At 41.0% G+C, this 16,282-nt stretch overlaps 1 long non-coding RNA gene across 1 annotated transcript; it reads right to left on the reverse strand.

Moving 5' to 3' along the window:
- Nucleotides 1–10,653: 10,653 nt before the first annotated feature.
- Nucleotides 10,654–11,018, reverse strand: LOC127151234 (uncharacterized). The gene is made up of 3 exons (XR_007824002.1): nucleotides 10,961–11,018; nucleotides 10,794–10,866; nucleotides 10,654–10,710 (listed from the first exon to the last, which is right to left on the reverse strand). It is a non-coding gene; the product is annotated as an uncharacterized LOC127151234 (long non-coding RNA).
- Between the last annotated feature and the right edge of the window lie 5,264 nt (nucleotides 11,019–16,282).

Here is a 16,282-nt window from a genome sequence, read left to right on the forward strand (position 1 = left end):
CAACAGTTCAAGGAGAGTTTCTATGCGAAATTCTTCTCTGCCAGTTTGAGAGATGCCAAGCGGCAGGAGTTCCTGAACTTAGAGCAGGGTGACATGACAGTGGAGCAGTATGATGCGGAGTTTGACATGTTATCCCGCTTCGCTCCCGAAATGATAGCGACTGAGGCGGCCAGAGCTGATAAGTTTGTTAGAGGCCTCAGACTGGACATCCAGGGTTTGGTTCGAGCTTTCCAACCCGCTACTCATGCCGATGCACTACGCCTGGCAGTGGATCTCAGTTTACAAGAGAGGGCTAACTCGTCTAAGGTCGCAGGTAGAGGTTCGACCTCAGGACAGAAAAGGAAGGCTGAGCAGCAGCCTAATCCAGTGCCACAACGGAACTTCAGACCAGGTGGTGAGTTTCGCCGCTTCCAGCAGAAACCTTTTGAGGCAGGGGAAGCTACTAGGGGGAAGCCGTTGTGTACCACTTGTGGGAAGCACCATCTGGGTCGTTGTTTATTTAGGATCAGGACTTGCTTTAAGTGTAGGCAAGAGGGGCATACAGCTGACAGATGCCCGATGAGACTTACGGGGAATGTGCAGAATCAGGGAGCAGGTGCTCCACATCAGGGTAAAGTCTTTGCTACCAACAAGACTAAGGCAAAGAGGGCAGGCACGGTGGTGACAGGTACGCTTCCAGTATTGGGGCATTACGCCTTAGTTTGTTTGATTCGGGTTCGTCACATTCTTTTATCTCTTCTGCATTTGTGTTGCATGCCCGCTTAGAGGTAGAGCCCCTACACCATGTTTTATTAGTATTTACTCCTTCTGGGGAGTGTATGTTGTTGAAAGAGAAGGTGAAAGCATGCCAGATTGAGATAGCAGGCCATGTGATTGAAGTAACGCTGTTAGCCCTGGACATACTCGACTTTGATGTAATTCTGGGTATGGATTGGTTGGCCGCTAACCATGCCAGCATAGATTGTTCCCGTAAGGAGGTAGCATTTAACCCTCCCTCGATGGCCAGTTTTAAATTTAAGGGAGAAGGGTCAAGGTCGTTGCCTTAGGTAATCTCAGCCATCAGGGCCAGTAAACTGCTCAGTCAGGGTACTTGGAGTATCTTAGCGAGCGTGGTGGATACTAGAGAGGTCGATGTATCCCTGTCATCAGAACCAGTGGTGAGGGACTATCCGGATGTCTTTCCTGAAGAACTCCCAGGGTTACCTCCTCACAGAGAGGTTGAGTTTGCCATAGAGTTGGAGCCCGACACGGTTCCTATATCCAGAGCCCCATACAGAATGGCCCCCGCAGAGCTGAAAGAACTGAAAGTGCAGTTACAAGAATTGCTTGATAAGGGATTCATTCGACCGAGCGTGTCACCTTGGGGTGCGCCAATTTTATTTGTTAAGAAGAAGGATGGATCGATGCGTCTATGCATTGACTATAGGGAGTTGAACAAGGTAACCGTTAAGAACAGATATCCCTTGCCCAGGATCGACGATCTGTTTGACCAGTTACAGGGAGCTACAGTGTTCTCTAAGATTGATCTTCGGTCGGGATATCATCAGTTGAGGATTAAGGATGGTGATGTACCGAAGACAACATTTCGTTCCAGATACGGACACTATGAGTTCATTGTGATGTCTTTTGGTTTGACGAATGCTCCGGCAGTGTTTATGGACTTAATGAACAGAGTGTTTAGGGAGTTCCTAGATACTTTTGTGATTGTGTTTATTGATGATATCTTGATATACTCCAAGACGGAGCCCGAGCATGAGGAGCATTTACGTATGGTTTTGCAAACACTTCGGGATAATAAGTTGTATGCAAAGTTCTCGAAATGCGAGTTTTGGCTAAAGCAGGTGTCCTTTCTAGGTCATGTGGTTTCTAAAGCTGGAGTCTCTGTGGATCCAGCTAAGATAGAGGCAGTCACCAGTTTGACCCGAACTTCCACAGTCAGTAAGGTTTGTAGCTTTCTGGGTTTAGCAGGTTATTATCGACGGTTTGTGGAGAACTTTTCTCGTATAGCTACTCCTCTTACTCAGTTGACCAGGAAGGGAGCTCCTTTTTTGTTTGGAGCAAGGCATGTGAGGACAGTTTCCAGAACCTTAAACAGAAGTTAGTTACCGCACCGGTTCTTACTGTACCTGATGGTTCTGGCAGTTTTGTGATTTATAGTGATGCTTCCAAGAAAGGTTTGAGTTGTGTATTGATGCAGCAAGGTAAGGTAGTAGCTTATGCTTCGCGTCAGTTGAAGAGTCATGAGCAGAATTACCCTACACACGATTTAGAGTTGGCAGCAGTGGTTTTTGCATTGAAAATATGGAGGCATTACTTGTATGGTGAAAAGATATAGATCTTCACGGATCATAAGAGCTTGAAATACTTCTTTACTCAGAAGGAATTGAATATGAGACAGCGAAGATGGCTTGAGTTAGTGAAGGATTACGACTGTGAGATACTGTATCATCCAGGCAAGGCAAATGTGGTAGCTGATGAACTTAGTAGAAAGGTATCACATTCAGCAGCACTTATTACCCGACAGGCCCCATTGCATCGAGATCTTGAGCGGGCTGAGATTGCAGTGTCAGTGGGGGCAGTCACTATGCAGTTAGCCCAGTTGACGGTACAGCCGACGTTGAGGCAAAAGATCATTGATGCTCAGCGTAACGATCCTTATTTGGTTGAGAAGCGTGGCCTAGCAGAGGCAGGGCAAGCGGTTGAGTTCTTCATATCCTCTGATGGTGGACTTTTGTTTGAGAGGCGCCGCTGCGTGCCATCAGATAGTGCGGTTAAAACATAATTATTATCTGAGGCTCACAGTTCCCCATTTTCCATGCACCCAGGTAGTACGAAGATGTATCAGGACCTGAAGCGGGTTTATTGGTGGCGTAACATTAAGAGGGAGGTAGCAGAATTTGTTAGTAAATGCTTGGTGTGTCAGCAGGTTAAGGCACCAAGCTAGAAACCAGCAGGTTTATTACAACCCTTGAGCATACCGGAATGGAAGTGGGAAAACGTGTCCATGGATTTCATTACAGGACTGCCAAGATCTCTGAAGGGTTTTACAGTGATTTGGGTTGTGGTGGACAGACTTACCAAATCAGCGCACTTCGTCCCGGGTAAATCCACCTATATCGCTAGTAAGTGAGCACAGTTGTACATGTCTGAGATAGTGAGATTACAGGGAGTGCCAGTGTCGATTGTTTCTGATAGAGACGCCCGTTTCACTTCCAAATTCTGGAAGGGTTTGCAGACTGCTATGGGCACGAGGTTAGACTTTAGTACAGCTTTCCATCCACAGACTGACGGTCAGATTGAGCGTCTAAACCAAGTTTTAGAGGATATGTTGCGAGCGTGTGCATTGGAATTTCCAGGTAGTTGGGACTCCCACTTGCGTTTGATGGAATTTGCTTATAATAACAGTTTTCAGGCTACTATTGACATGGCACCATTTGAGGCCTTGTACGGCAAATGTTGTAGATCCCCGATTTGCTGGGGTGAGGTGGGTGAGCAGAGATTGATGGGTCCTGAGTTAGTTCAGTCTACTAACGAAGTGATACAGAAGATTAGATCACATATGCGTACCGCACAGAGTAGGCAGAAGAGTTATGCTGATGTTAGACGGAAGGATCTTGAGTTTGATGTGGGGGACAAGGTGTTCTTGAAGGTAGCACCTATGAAAGGTGTCTTACGATTTGAAAAGAGAGGAATGCTGAGTCCCCGTTTTGTTGGGCCATTTGAGATTCTGGAGCGGATTGGCCCTGTAGCGTATCGCTTGGCGTTGCCACCATCACTCTCGGCAGTTCATGATGTGTTCCATGTTTCTATATCGAGGAAGTACGTGTCAAATCCATCCCATGTAGTGGATTATGAGCCACTAGAAATTGATGAAAACTTGAGCTATACAGAACAACCCGTTGAGGAATAGAGAAATTCCTTTGGTTAAAGTCTTATGGCGGAATCACCGGGTGGAAGAGGCTACATGGGAGCGAGAAGATGACATGAGGTCCCGTTATCCCGAACTGTTCGAGGAATAAAACTTTCGAGGACGAAAGTTCCCTAAGGAGGGAAGAACGTAACGCCCCGAATTTTCGAGGTAAATTTTATCATTTTGTGTGTTTTTTTTTCAGAAATTTAAAAATTTTGGTGTAAATTCTCGGTTTCCTTCGATGAGGGTAGAAAAGCAAATTTAGGGTTATGAATTTCTTAAATTAATATTTGGTAAATTGATATCTTGATAATATGATATTAATTATATTATTATTATTATTATTTACTTTTGTTATTATAAATTAATATCAATATTATTATTATTATTATTTAATATTATATTTATTATTTAATATTAATATTATTAATATTATATTTATTATTTAATATTAATATTAATATTATTATTATTTAATATTATTATTATTTAATATTATTATTATTTAATATTATTATTATTAATATTTTTTAGTATTAACATTATTATTATAAATTATTATTATTATTATTATTATTATTATTATTTTATATTATTACTATTTAAATATATATATATATATATAATAATAATAATAATAATAATAATAATATATTTTTTAAAACCCTAAGAACACGCGCGCGCCCCCCCCCCCTTCCCCATCCGATCATTCTTCTCCTTCTTCGTCTCTAGCTCTTCACGCCGCCGCCGCCCATTTTCTTTTTTTTTTCCCTTCCGTTCGCGCACGTCTCCACCTCCGTCCTTGTCTCCGACCTCCTCTCCGTCACCAGCTCGGTAATACTTCACCGTCCGCACGAACGCTCCCTCCTTCATCTAACCGACCGCACATCACCTACGGAAAACCACCCAACTGCAGCTGTCTCCGACCGTCTTCTTTTGGGTTCCGCGTGCACGGCCAGCCATCGGTCGTCTCTGCCTCGGTTGTGCAGCGTCGGCCGTCGTATATCTAGGATCGACGTAAGTAACCGGGCAAACCTTCCTTGTCATCGCCGCCGTGTGTTTCGCCGCCGTGTGGTGTGGAATTTAAATCGGCTCCAAGTCGGCTGAGTGGAGCCGAGCTAGCTGAGCCACCATCCTTGCCTGAGCCGAACCGAGTCGCGAGCCGAGAGTTGAGCCGAGCCGAGTCAAGCCAAAGACCGAGCCGAGCCGCAAGCTGAGTCAAGCCGAGTTGAGCCGTGACCCGCAAGCCACAATCCGAGGGTGAGCCGAGTCGAGCCGTGCCGAGGGTGAGCCAAGCCGAGTCGAGCCACCTAAGCCATATTTTTCTCCCTCCACTTCGGGTCACGGTGAGTCTTCCGTAAGGATCATTTTGGTAATTTACCCAATGTTGCCATGACCGTTTCGAGTTTGAATATTGGAGTAAGACTGGGTCCTATCTTTCGTTCCTTGAAGGTAATAGGGGTTTGACGCTCAAGTTCTTGGGTCCCACGGCAAGTTCAGTTGGGAATAGCTCCCTTTACTCGGGTAAGCCGGCGTTGTTGTTTCGAATGATTTAAAAAGGTGACTTTTACTGGTGTCATCGTTTAAACCCTGGTGTTTTCGTTTAGGTGGATCTGTTGAGCGTGGACTCGATCGAGGGGCATAACCAAGTATCAGGTAAGGGATTTCCTACTACGGGACCTTGGATCCAGGCTGAAAACGTAGTAATCCACAGGGGATTACACGTTAGTAACTGTACTGAATGATTTGATGCATGTTTGACTATTAAGTATCGCTGTTATGCTCTTGTCTGATGTAAAGGTAACGTGAGCGCTAGTTGTAGCTTGTGTGCCATCGGGTGTAAGGAGTTGTTTACGGATAGACACCGATGCCCAGATGTTCTGTATATTGTAGTTATGTTAATGTGCTACGTTGTGGATTGGAATTGTATGCTGATGGACTTTACAATCTTAAGGTTAGGTGTGTGGTAGTCTATTGTCTGGATGTTGATCATGGAGTGCTGTCGCGGAAGGACTATGAGTCCGATTCTAATTTGACTAGTTGACTGGATCTAAGGAATATCACAAGGGTGTGTAAATTGGAAACGCATATAGCAACTGAGGATGTAGTTGTTTAAATCTATACTATATGGCTGGCAAAGCCTATGGCGAACTTGTAATATGAATGTTGTAAGAGTGTAACTGTTGTAGACGGTATAGTATGGACTGAGGGGTAACGGTTAGCTTCATCTATGGGGTAGTGTACCTTACGAATAGGTGTATCCTTCGGGATCACTGGACTAATACGTGCATCCTTCGGGATCACGAGACTCATGTGTGCGTTCTACGGAACCACTAGACTGTTTACGTAGGGTACCCCTACATAGGAATTTAACTGTTGTTCCCTAACGGGGCCAGTTGTGGGTCCCTTACTGGGTATATTTATACTCACCCTTTCTCTTCTTTAACTTTTCAGGTAAGGGTACAGCGAGGGGCAGACCGACGAGAGGCAGGAAGGATGCGTGAAGGCCATATGGACGCGTCTGGTTTTCTTTATGCTTCCGCTGATATATTTTGTTAGAATATTTGGTTTTGTGATTTTGAGTTTGATGACTTGAGTATTGTATTTGAAAGTCTCGTGACTGTGATTTGAACTAGGGCCCGAAACTGCTTTTGTAATATTTCTAACGTTTTTAATGAATCGTAACCGGTCCTTTATGAGTTTTTGTGTTTTGTGGTCGAGTCTTAGTACTGAGTAGTGACCTCAGCTTAGTCCGAAAAGTTGGGTCGTTACACATATTGTAGCATATGTTTGAATAGAAAAGCGTCTAAACTTTTATGAAATCATGTTTAAGATGATGAAACAATTAAACGTTGGATGGATGATATATTTACTATGCAATTGGCTAGTTGTCAATAACGAGACATTTGTTTTTACAACATTAGGGGGAGAAAGTAAGAAAATGTTGAAAAAATAAATTGAATTAAATGCATAAGTATTGTCTCATTTTGATCATAATACAAATTACTTTGAAGTAGAAGTTCAAAAGATATCTCATTTGGAATAAAATGATATCAAATCAAATGTAGATGCATTTACAGAACATTTATAATTGTAAGAAAAGTGATCAAGTTACAGTGGTTACAAAGATTCCATTTAAGAAAGATATCATAGTGCAACAAGCTGTCAATACTACACGCTTGAAGCGTGATCGACAAATGTGAGTTCCAAAGAGAAAGATCCTTGAAGAAGAAATAGTCAATTAATGATCAGTTAAGAATATGGATATTCTAGAAGAAATCTTGAATATGAGTACTCATAAGAATATTAAAGTAAAAAAAAAAAGATGGTAAAGAGATCTCGATAAAATCATATGTCATGACAAGAAATGGAACCATACTTAAATAACTTGACAACATTCTTGCATACAATGTTGCTCAAGATATTATTTATGAAAATAAGTAATATGTACTTAGATTCATCCTTCTTCTTAACAAATAAAACTGGCACACCCCAAGGTGACACGCTCGGTCGAATGAATCCCTTATCAAGCAATTCTTGCAACTGCACCTTCAGTTCTTTCAGCTCTGCGGGGGCCATTCTGTAAGGGGCCCTGGATATAGGAACCGTGCTCGGCTCCAACTCTATGGCAAACTCAACCTCCCTGTACGGAGGTAACCCTGGAAGTTCCTCAGGAAAGACATCCGGATAGTCCCTCACTACCGGTTCTGATGACAGGGATACATCGGCCTCTCTAGTATCCACCACGCTCGCTAAGATACCCCATGTACCCTGACTGAGCAGTTTACTGGCCCTGATGGCTGAGATTACCTGAGGCAACGACCTTGACCCTTCTCCCTTAAATTTAAAACTGACCCTCGAGGGAGGGTTAAACGTTACCTCCTTACGGGAACAATCTATGCTGGCGTGGTTAGCGGCTAACCAATCCATGCCCAGGATTACATCAAAGTCGAGCATATCCAGAACTAACAGCGTTACCTCAATCACATGGCCTGCTATCTCAATCTGACATGTTTTCACCTTTTCCTTCGACAACATACACTCCCCGGAAGGAGTAGATACTGATAGAACATGGTGTAAGGGCTCTACCTCTAAGCGGGCATGCAACACAAATGCGGAAGAGATAAAAGAATGTGACGATCCCGAATCGAACAAAACTAAGGCGTAATGCCCCAATACTGAAGCGTACCTGTCACCACCGTGCCTGCCTTCTCAGCCTCAGTCTTGTTGGTAGCAAAGACTCTGCCCTGGTGTGGAGCACCTGCTCCCTGATTCTGTGCGTTCCCCGTAAGTCTCAATGGGCATCTGTCAGCTGTATGACCCTCTTGCCTACACTTAAAGCAAGTCCGGGTTCCGAATAAACAACGGCCTAGATGGTACTTTCCACAAGTGGTACACAACGGCTTCCCTCTGGCAGCTTCCCCTACCTCAAAAGGTTTCTGCTGGAAGCTGCGAAACTCACCACCTGATCTGAAATTCCGCTGTGGCACTGGAACAGGCTGCTGCTCAGCCTTCCTCTTCTGTCCCGATGTCGAACCTCTACCAGCGGTCTTAGACGAGTTGGCCCTCTCCTGTAAACTGAGATCCACTGCCAGGCGCAGTGCATCGGCATGAGTAGCGGGTCTGAAAGCTCGGACCAAACCCTGAATGTCCAGTCGGAGGCCTCTAACAAACTTATCAGCTCTGGCCGCCTCGGTCGCTATCATCTCGGGAGCGAAGCGGGATAACATGTCAAACTCCGCATCATACTGCTCCACTGTCATGTCATCCTGCTCTAGGTTCAGGAACTATTGCCGCTTGGCATCTCTCAAACTGGCAGAGAAGAATTTCGCATAGAAACTCTCCTTGAACTGCTGCCACGTGATCTGACTCACATCACCACCTAGCATTCTCTCTGTAGTCTCCCACCATGCAGTACCTCTGTCAGTCAACATAAAAACAGCACACTGAACCTTCTGATCCTCAGGGCATTTCATGTAACGGAATATGGTCTCCAAGGAAGATAACCACATCTGAGCCCTGGTGGGGTCCTCCAAGGACCCATCGAACGTCGTGGGATTATACTTCCTGAAATCCCTCAGATGCTTAGCCTCTGCTGACAACTGATCCGGCACAAACTGGGGTGCAACTGGTACCGGAGCCGGAGCTGGAGCAGGAACTGGTGCTGGAGCTGGCGCTGAAGCTGGCGCTGGAGCTGGCGCCGGAGTTGGCGAGGCAGGCTTCTGCTGCTCCCGCATCTGCATAATCATATCTCTAAACCTCTGCTCCATGGCGGCTAGGTCCGCATGAGTAACTGGCGCAGCCGGGTCAGGGGCTTGGGCTACAGGCTGCACCTCAGGTTGAACGCGTCCTGCTCCCCTTCCTCAGCCTCCTCGAACACCCCTACGTGCACCTCTCCTTGGTGGCATTTCCCTAACAACCACCAACGATTCCTTTAGTCATAAATGGTAATTAAATTTGCAGTTTGACTTAGGTAAGGTAATGCAGGTAGAGTTATACATATACTTTCATGAGAGCGTACCTGACGAGCGGCAAGGATCGTTTCAGCCATAAGGACACAAAACACAGACTCACATTATAAGTCAGTCTATAGAACCTAAAACTTAGGCTTTGATACCAACTGTAACGACCCAACTTTCCGGACTAAGCTGAGGTCGCTACCAAACTCCAAAACTCGACCATTCCACATAAAGTTTAAAACGGACCAGTTACGATTCATTAAAACATTAAAAATCTTACAAAAGACAGTTTCGGGCCCTATTTTAAATAATCAAAAAAGTCACAAAATAAAATATCAAGTCACCAGTTCAAAATCACAAGTCAAAATATTCTGACAAAATACATAGCGGAAGCGATAAGAAAACCAGACGCGTCCATATGGCCTTCACGCATCCTTCCTGCCTCTCGTCGGTCTGCCCCTCGCTGTACCCTTACCTGAAAAGTTAAAGAAGAGAAAGGGTGAGTATAAACATACCTAGTAAGGGACCCACTACTGGGCCCGTTAGGGGACAACAGTTAACTTCTTATTCGGGGGTACCCTACATAACAGTCTAGTGCTCCCGAAGGATGCACATATCAGTCTAGTGCTCCCGAAGGACGCACACATCAGTCTAGTGCTCCCGAAGGACGCACACATCAGTCTAGTGCTCCCGAAGGACGCACTTATCAGTCTAGTGCTCCCGAAGGATGAGCATATCAGTCTGGTGCTCCCGAAGGACGCACATATCAGTCTAGTGCTCCCGAAGGACGCACATATCAGTAAGGCACACTACCCCATAGATGAAGCTAACTGTTACCCCTCAGTCCAAACTAAACTGTCTACATCAGTCACATTCCAACGGCATTCATATCACAGTCCCGCCATAGGCTTTGTCAGTCAGATAGTATAGGTTTAAACATCTACACCCTCAGTTGCTATGTGCATTACCGATTCGCACACCAATAGGGAAAAGCCTAGGTCCAATCGACTAACCAACCAGAACCGGACTCACTGTCCATCCCCGTCCAAATTCCATGAACCACATCCAGACCAGTGTTTTACTACATAATAAACCGTAACTTCAAGGTCCATTAACATAAAATCTCAATCCACAACTCACAGTCACAGCATATTTACATCAGGCAAATATAATAACAGTACTTGACAGTCAACACGCATACAGTTATTCAGTGCAGTCACTAACGTGTAATCCTCTGTGGATTACTACGTTTCCAGTCTGGAATCGGGGTCCAGTAGTAGGAAAACCCTTACCTGATACTCGGTTATGCCCCTCGATCGAATCCACGCTCAACGGATCAACCTGAACGATAACACAAGGGTTTTAGTTGATGACTCTAGTAGAAGTCGCTTTAAAAAGGTCCGAAACGACACCCGTTGACTTACCCAAGGAAAGGAGGACTACCTCCAAACAAGCCTGCCGCGGGACCCGAGAACTTAAGCGTCAATTCCTTACTACCTTCAAGGGAGAAAAGTAGGGCCATATCTTAATCCAACATTCAAACTCGAACCGGACGAGGTAACATTAGGGAATTCATCAAAACAATCCTTACCGAAAACTCACCGTGAACCGAAGTGGAGGAAGGAAGGCTTAGGTGGCTCGGCTCGGCTCGGCTCGGCTCGGCTGGGTTCTCGGCTCGGCTCGGCTCGGTTCGGCTCGCGGCTCGGCTCACTCGGCTCGCGGCTCGGCTCACTCGGCTCGCGGCTCGGCTCACTCGGCTCGCGGCTCGGCTCCCTCGGCTCGCGGCTCGGCTCGCTCGGCTCGACTCACTCGGCTCGCTCGGCTCGGCTCACGCGGCTCGCTCGGCTCGGCTGGAAGCGGTTTCGGGTCGGGTCAGCTTGGAACCGGGTCGGGTCTTTGCAGCGCGAAACGGGCAACACGGTTTTTGGAGGCTTTCTCTCATCCGGCGACGGCGGCGGTGGCGAAACGACGCTGGGAGGCGTCCGACGGTGGAAACAAATGGACAGGCGGCGGCGGCGTTGGCTGGGTGCGAAACGGAGATCCGTTAAGCTTCACGGCTGCGATTGCGGGCTTGGGTTCACCGGAGAAGAAGGAGAAGAAGAGCTGAGGTCGCGGCGGCTGTTCGTTCTTCGGAGACGGAGACGACGGACGAAGAAGAAGAAGAAGCGGAGACGGAGGAAGAGAAAAACGGAGACGGCTGGGAGGACGGGATGCGCGGCGTCGGGGAGAGGAAGAAACGGAGGAGAAGAAGAAAATTTGGGGGGGGGGGGCGGCGTGAATTAGGGTTTTTTTAAAAAAAAAATTATTATATATATATATATATATAATTCTTAATAATTATATAATATTAATAATTTAAATTAAATAATAATATATATATTAAATATAAATATTAATAATAATAATAAAGTAATAATAATAATATATTAATAATATTAATATTAAATAAATAAAAATTTATTATATTTCTATAATATTAATTAATAATAATAATTATAATAATATTTCTATATATTTTTAGAAATAATAATATTTCTATAATATTAATTAATAATAATAATTATAATATTAATATTATAACAAATAAAATAAATATTAATAATAATATAATTAATATTATATTATTATTATATCAACTTGCACTTTACGTAAAACGAGGAAAATTTTACCTTAAATTTTTGGAGCGTTACACATTATGGATGTAGTCATTATACATTTATATAAATTTATTAATAATTCTGTCCCGGATTAAAGGTTATAAAATCATATGATTCAATAATAAGAGAGTCATAAAATATTCCAGACGAATATTATAATCTCTTATTACATTTTTGTTGATACGAGGGTATAAAAATAACCCCTATTTGTCCAATTCGATGATTTGAGTAGAAACCCCTGAAGAGATTTCAAAGACAATAAAATTTCTCTAAAAAGAATTTGAGATTATATGTTTTGTCTTAACTTGCAAATAAAGCATAAAGCAAATGAAATTGACCTAGTTATATCATTGAACTTTCCTAGGGTGGTTCATTCACTTGGACATGAGAAAATAAAAAACTATATCATATGGTATCGGAAAGATGTTGAAGAACTTGGGGTCTTGAAGCACCATTTTGAGAAATAAGTGCACTTATATCTTTACTAGTTTATACACTACCTGTTGTAATATCTTTAGTAATTTTGTAACATAAAATATAATATTTCTTCAAAAATATTGAAGTAGAATTAAACTATGTATGTTTCATTTATGAAATTTTAGCTCACAGTAATTTATTTTCCTCTAATAATTCTAATTGTGATCTAGTTGATTATGAAGATGCAAGTTATTAATCTAACTCATGCGAGCTAGATCTTACACGAGTTACTTAGTACATATAGAAGATTTTTTTTAAATTATAGCAGCTTGTGAAGCATATCAGAACAACTATTTTAAATCATACAGCGATATCGATGGTGTACAAAACTGGCCAATAGTGTTCTTATGTGAAGACAAAGCTGTTGGAATTTATGTCCTAAAACTCGTACTTTGTTATTTGATTCAATAAGTTTATTATTGAATGTTATAATCTTAAAACCAATAAATTAAGGTCACGTGTCTATTTTACTAAGTTTGTCAATACACTTGAACTTTATGTAGAGATATAAGCATGGATTAAGTTCGAGTTAATAGCTCAAATAGTCTATAGTGTATAAATAAGGTTGGGTACCTTATTCTGAAAAAACACTATGGATGCGGCCCGCTCCGTAGTTAGCATAAATGATATAATCCTGAATCATTCATGTATAGACATAGGAATGGGGGCGTCCTATGTAAATGGTTTGCATAAGACTGGAACCACGAAATAGTCACTTTTAGTTATAACGTCGTAAACTATAAACTAACTATTTTAATTATAATGACCTAGGTAACTTGATCTTAATCTTGAGCTAACTATAAACTTCTGTTCATTCAATAGTATCCTTAGATCTTCTCTGGTTACTTGGCATCTTTTTCTGCTCATTCATCTTCCATGGCTCAATAGCCTCCCAAGAATGTGTCTCCTTCTAAGGGTAAATGTTACAAGAGTATTCCGCTATGTCGTTCGTTCAAAAAACCTCACCGTCCTAATGCAACTGATGATTTGAATTTCCACATTTCCTCATCCAGTCTTGTCCAGAATGCACATACAGGTATTTCCTTTGGCAATGCACCACCGATCTCCGTCAAAACTGAGGTACGACAAGAGAGCTCGATACTCAAAATTGTTTAAGGACTAGAACTTTCGAGGACGAAAGTTTCTTAGCGAGGGAAGACTGTAACAACCCATAAATTTAGGGAACTTATTATGGGTATTACATTAAGTGGACTTCGAAGTTAAGGAATGTATTTGGTGTTTTGTGTTGGACAAATTAAATATACATACATGGGTGTGTATATTTAATTAAAGATTTTGGAGTTTGGTAGAATTTGTTTTTAATTAAGACGTGAGAGCCAAGTATCCCAAGTTGTTCAAAAATTAGAACTTTCGAAGACGAAAGTTTCAAAAAGGAGGGAAGATTGTAACGCCCCAAAAATTAAGATAATTTTAGAGTTAATTATCTTAATTTTGTTTAATTAGATTTAATTTATTGGGCGTTATTTTGAATTCATTTAATGAGAATTATTTGATTTATGTGGGAATTGAAATTAATTAAATATTTGTTGAATAAATATTTAATTAATTAGAGGTTTTGGCATGTGGTGTTTGTTGAGTTTTTGATTAAATGGTAAGTTAAGAGAATTAAGTAAAGTTGTGGATTTTTAGTGTTGTTGAAGTTGAATTTAATTAAATAATTATGGATGTTATTTAATTAAATTGTGGGGTGAAAAGTTTGTTGGAGATTTAATAATTATATGTATATGTGGAAATATATATATAATTATTATGTTAAACGAAAAGATAATTATATTTGTTGAAATATAATTATTTAAGGAAAAGATAATTGTATTTTGGAGAAAGAATATTTAGTAAGGGAGAAAAAGTAAAATAATTATATTTTGGGAAGATATAATTATTTGTAAAAGGATAATTATTTTGGAGAAAGATAAATAATAATTAATCATTGTGTTCTGTAGAAAGATAAAGTGGAGTTGCTATGGTTGGGTTAAGATAATTCATGTTGAAAGTTATAAGTGATTTATTGAAAAAGATTTGATTGATTAAATTAATTGAGGATTTAAGTTAATTTGAGATTTTGGAGGGAAAAGTTGGTTTTGGTGGAATTGTAATTAATTGAGTATATATATGGATATATATATTTAATAAATAATTTGGAAAAGTGAAGTTAATTATATTATGGAATATAATTAAATTTGTTTGGAAAAGAAGATAATCCATGAGGAGAGAGATGGTTGATTTGATTGGACGAAAAAGATATATATTTATTTATAAGAGAGAATAATGGTTTAAATAAATATATATTTATTGTAGATTTTGGTGAGAGAAAATAATAATAATAAAGAAATATTATTATTATTATTAATGGTTGTGCATTTAAGGCATTTATTTAGGAAAGATAATGGAAATAAAAATATATGTATATATATATTTGGTATTATATATATATATATCCTAAAAAGAAAAGGAAAAGGAAATAATAATAATAAATATTATTGTTATTATTTGGGTCTATAAATAACATTGGAATGCTTAAGTTAGAAAGTAAAGGAAAAAGAAAAAGGTTATTCATCTTCTTCTCTAAGATAACCCTCTGTTGCCGCCGCCTCATCAGTTGAACTTAAGATTGGTCTCTTTGGAAGCTTGAGGATTTAAAGTGATGAATTTTTCCATCAAGGATAAGAGGATTTTTCAACCTCCATCTGAGTAACCTTGGTAAGCCAATGAAATTAAATTAATATTTTATTAATTTAATTTTATACCTTTTTGAAGTTTCTTTAAAAGTTCAATTGGCTAAATTTTTAAGATTTAAATCTTGGATTTTTCCCAATCAAGGTTGAATTGGTTTCAACCCCTTTTGTTTGAGAAGTTAATTAATTTGGGAGAATTTTTGGATGTTAGCCAATTGCTAATTTTATTAATTAAGATACTGAGTTTTTCTTTTATGATTAGGATCAAGTTAATTGGAGAATTTTTACTGTCCTCTATAGAGTACTTTGTTTGGCTAAAATCTCCAGGTAAGAGATTCTCCTACTAGACCTTCGAACTGAATTTAAAAGACCGCATGTAATTATGATTATGCATTGATGTTAGCTAAAATGCATAACTTAATGCTATTGATAATGACTGTCATTGTATTGATGATTGATGATGATGACTAATGTTATGTTAATGACTGGTAGATTGATGTTGATGGTTGTTGATGCATGATATATTAATCACATGATTAAGGACGTTAAGATTAATACTCATGCCATGTTATGATGTTATGTTATGCTACATGCTATAGATAGGGTGTTCTGTTAACTTTGTCTATTATAGTCGTACCTACATGGGTGTCCTTCGGGATCACCACCTTTTTAGGACTGCGTAGTCCGACGGGACCGCCAGTCTGGCATTGCTATAGACATGATTCGAGTGATTCGACGGGATCACTCGCAGCCCGATTGTCTTAGTGTTTCCTTCGGGTACACTAAAGACCAGATTGTCCTAGGTGTTCCTTTGGGTTCACCGAAGACCAGATATGTTCCTATGGGATCACAGATTGCACGTGTTCAGGAACGTGCCAGTTCTTGGGTACCACTTTTCAGGACTCTAATGGGAAGTTAACAGACACCTAGCGAGACTAGTAGTGAGTCCCTTACTGAGTATATGTTTATACTCACTCTTTTTATGTTTAATATTTTAGGCGAAGGTAAAGGTAGAGGAAAGCTGGCGAGCGACAGAGAAGGATCCGTGACATGCCATATGAGGACTCAGTTTTTCTTCCGCGTTTA

Source organism: Cucumis melo, chromosome 10, assembly GCF_025177605.1.
Source record: "Cucumis melo cultivar AY chromosome 10, USDA_Cmelo_AY_1.0, whole genome shotgun sequence".
NCBI lineage: Eukaryota > Viridiplantae > Streptophyta > Magnoliopsida > Cucurbitales > Cucurbitaceae > Cucumis > Cucumis melo.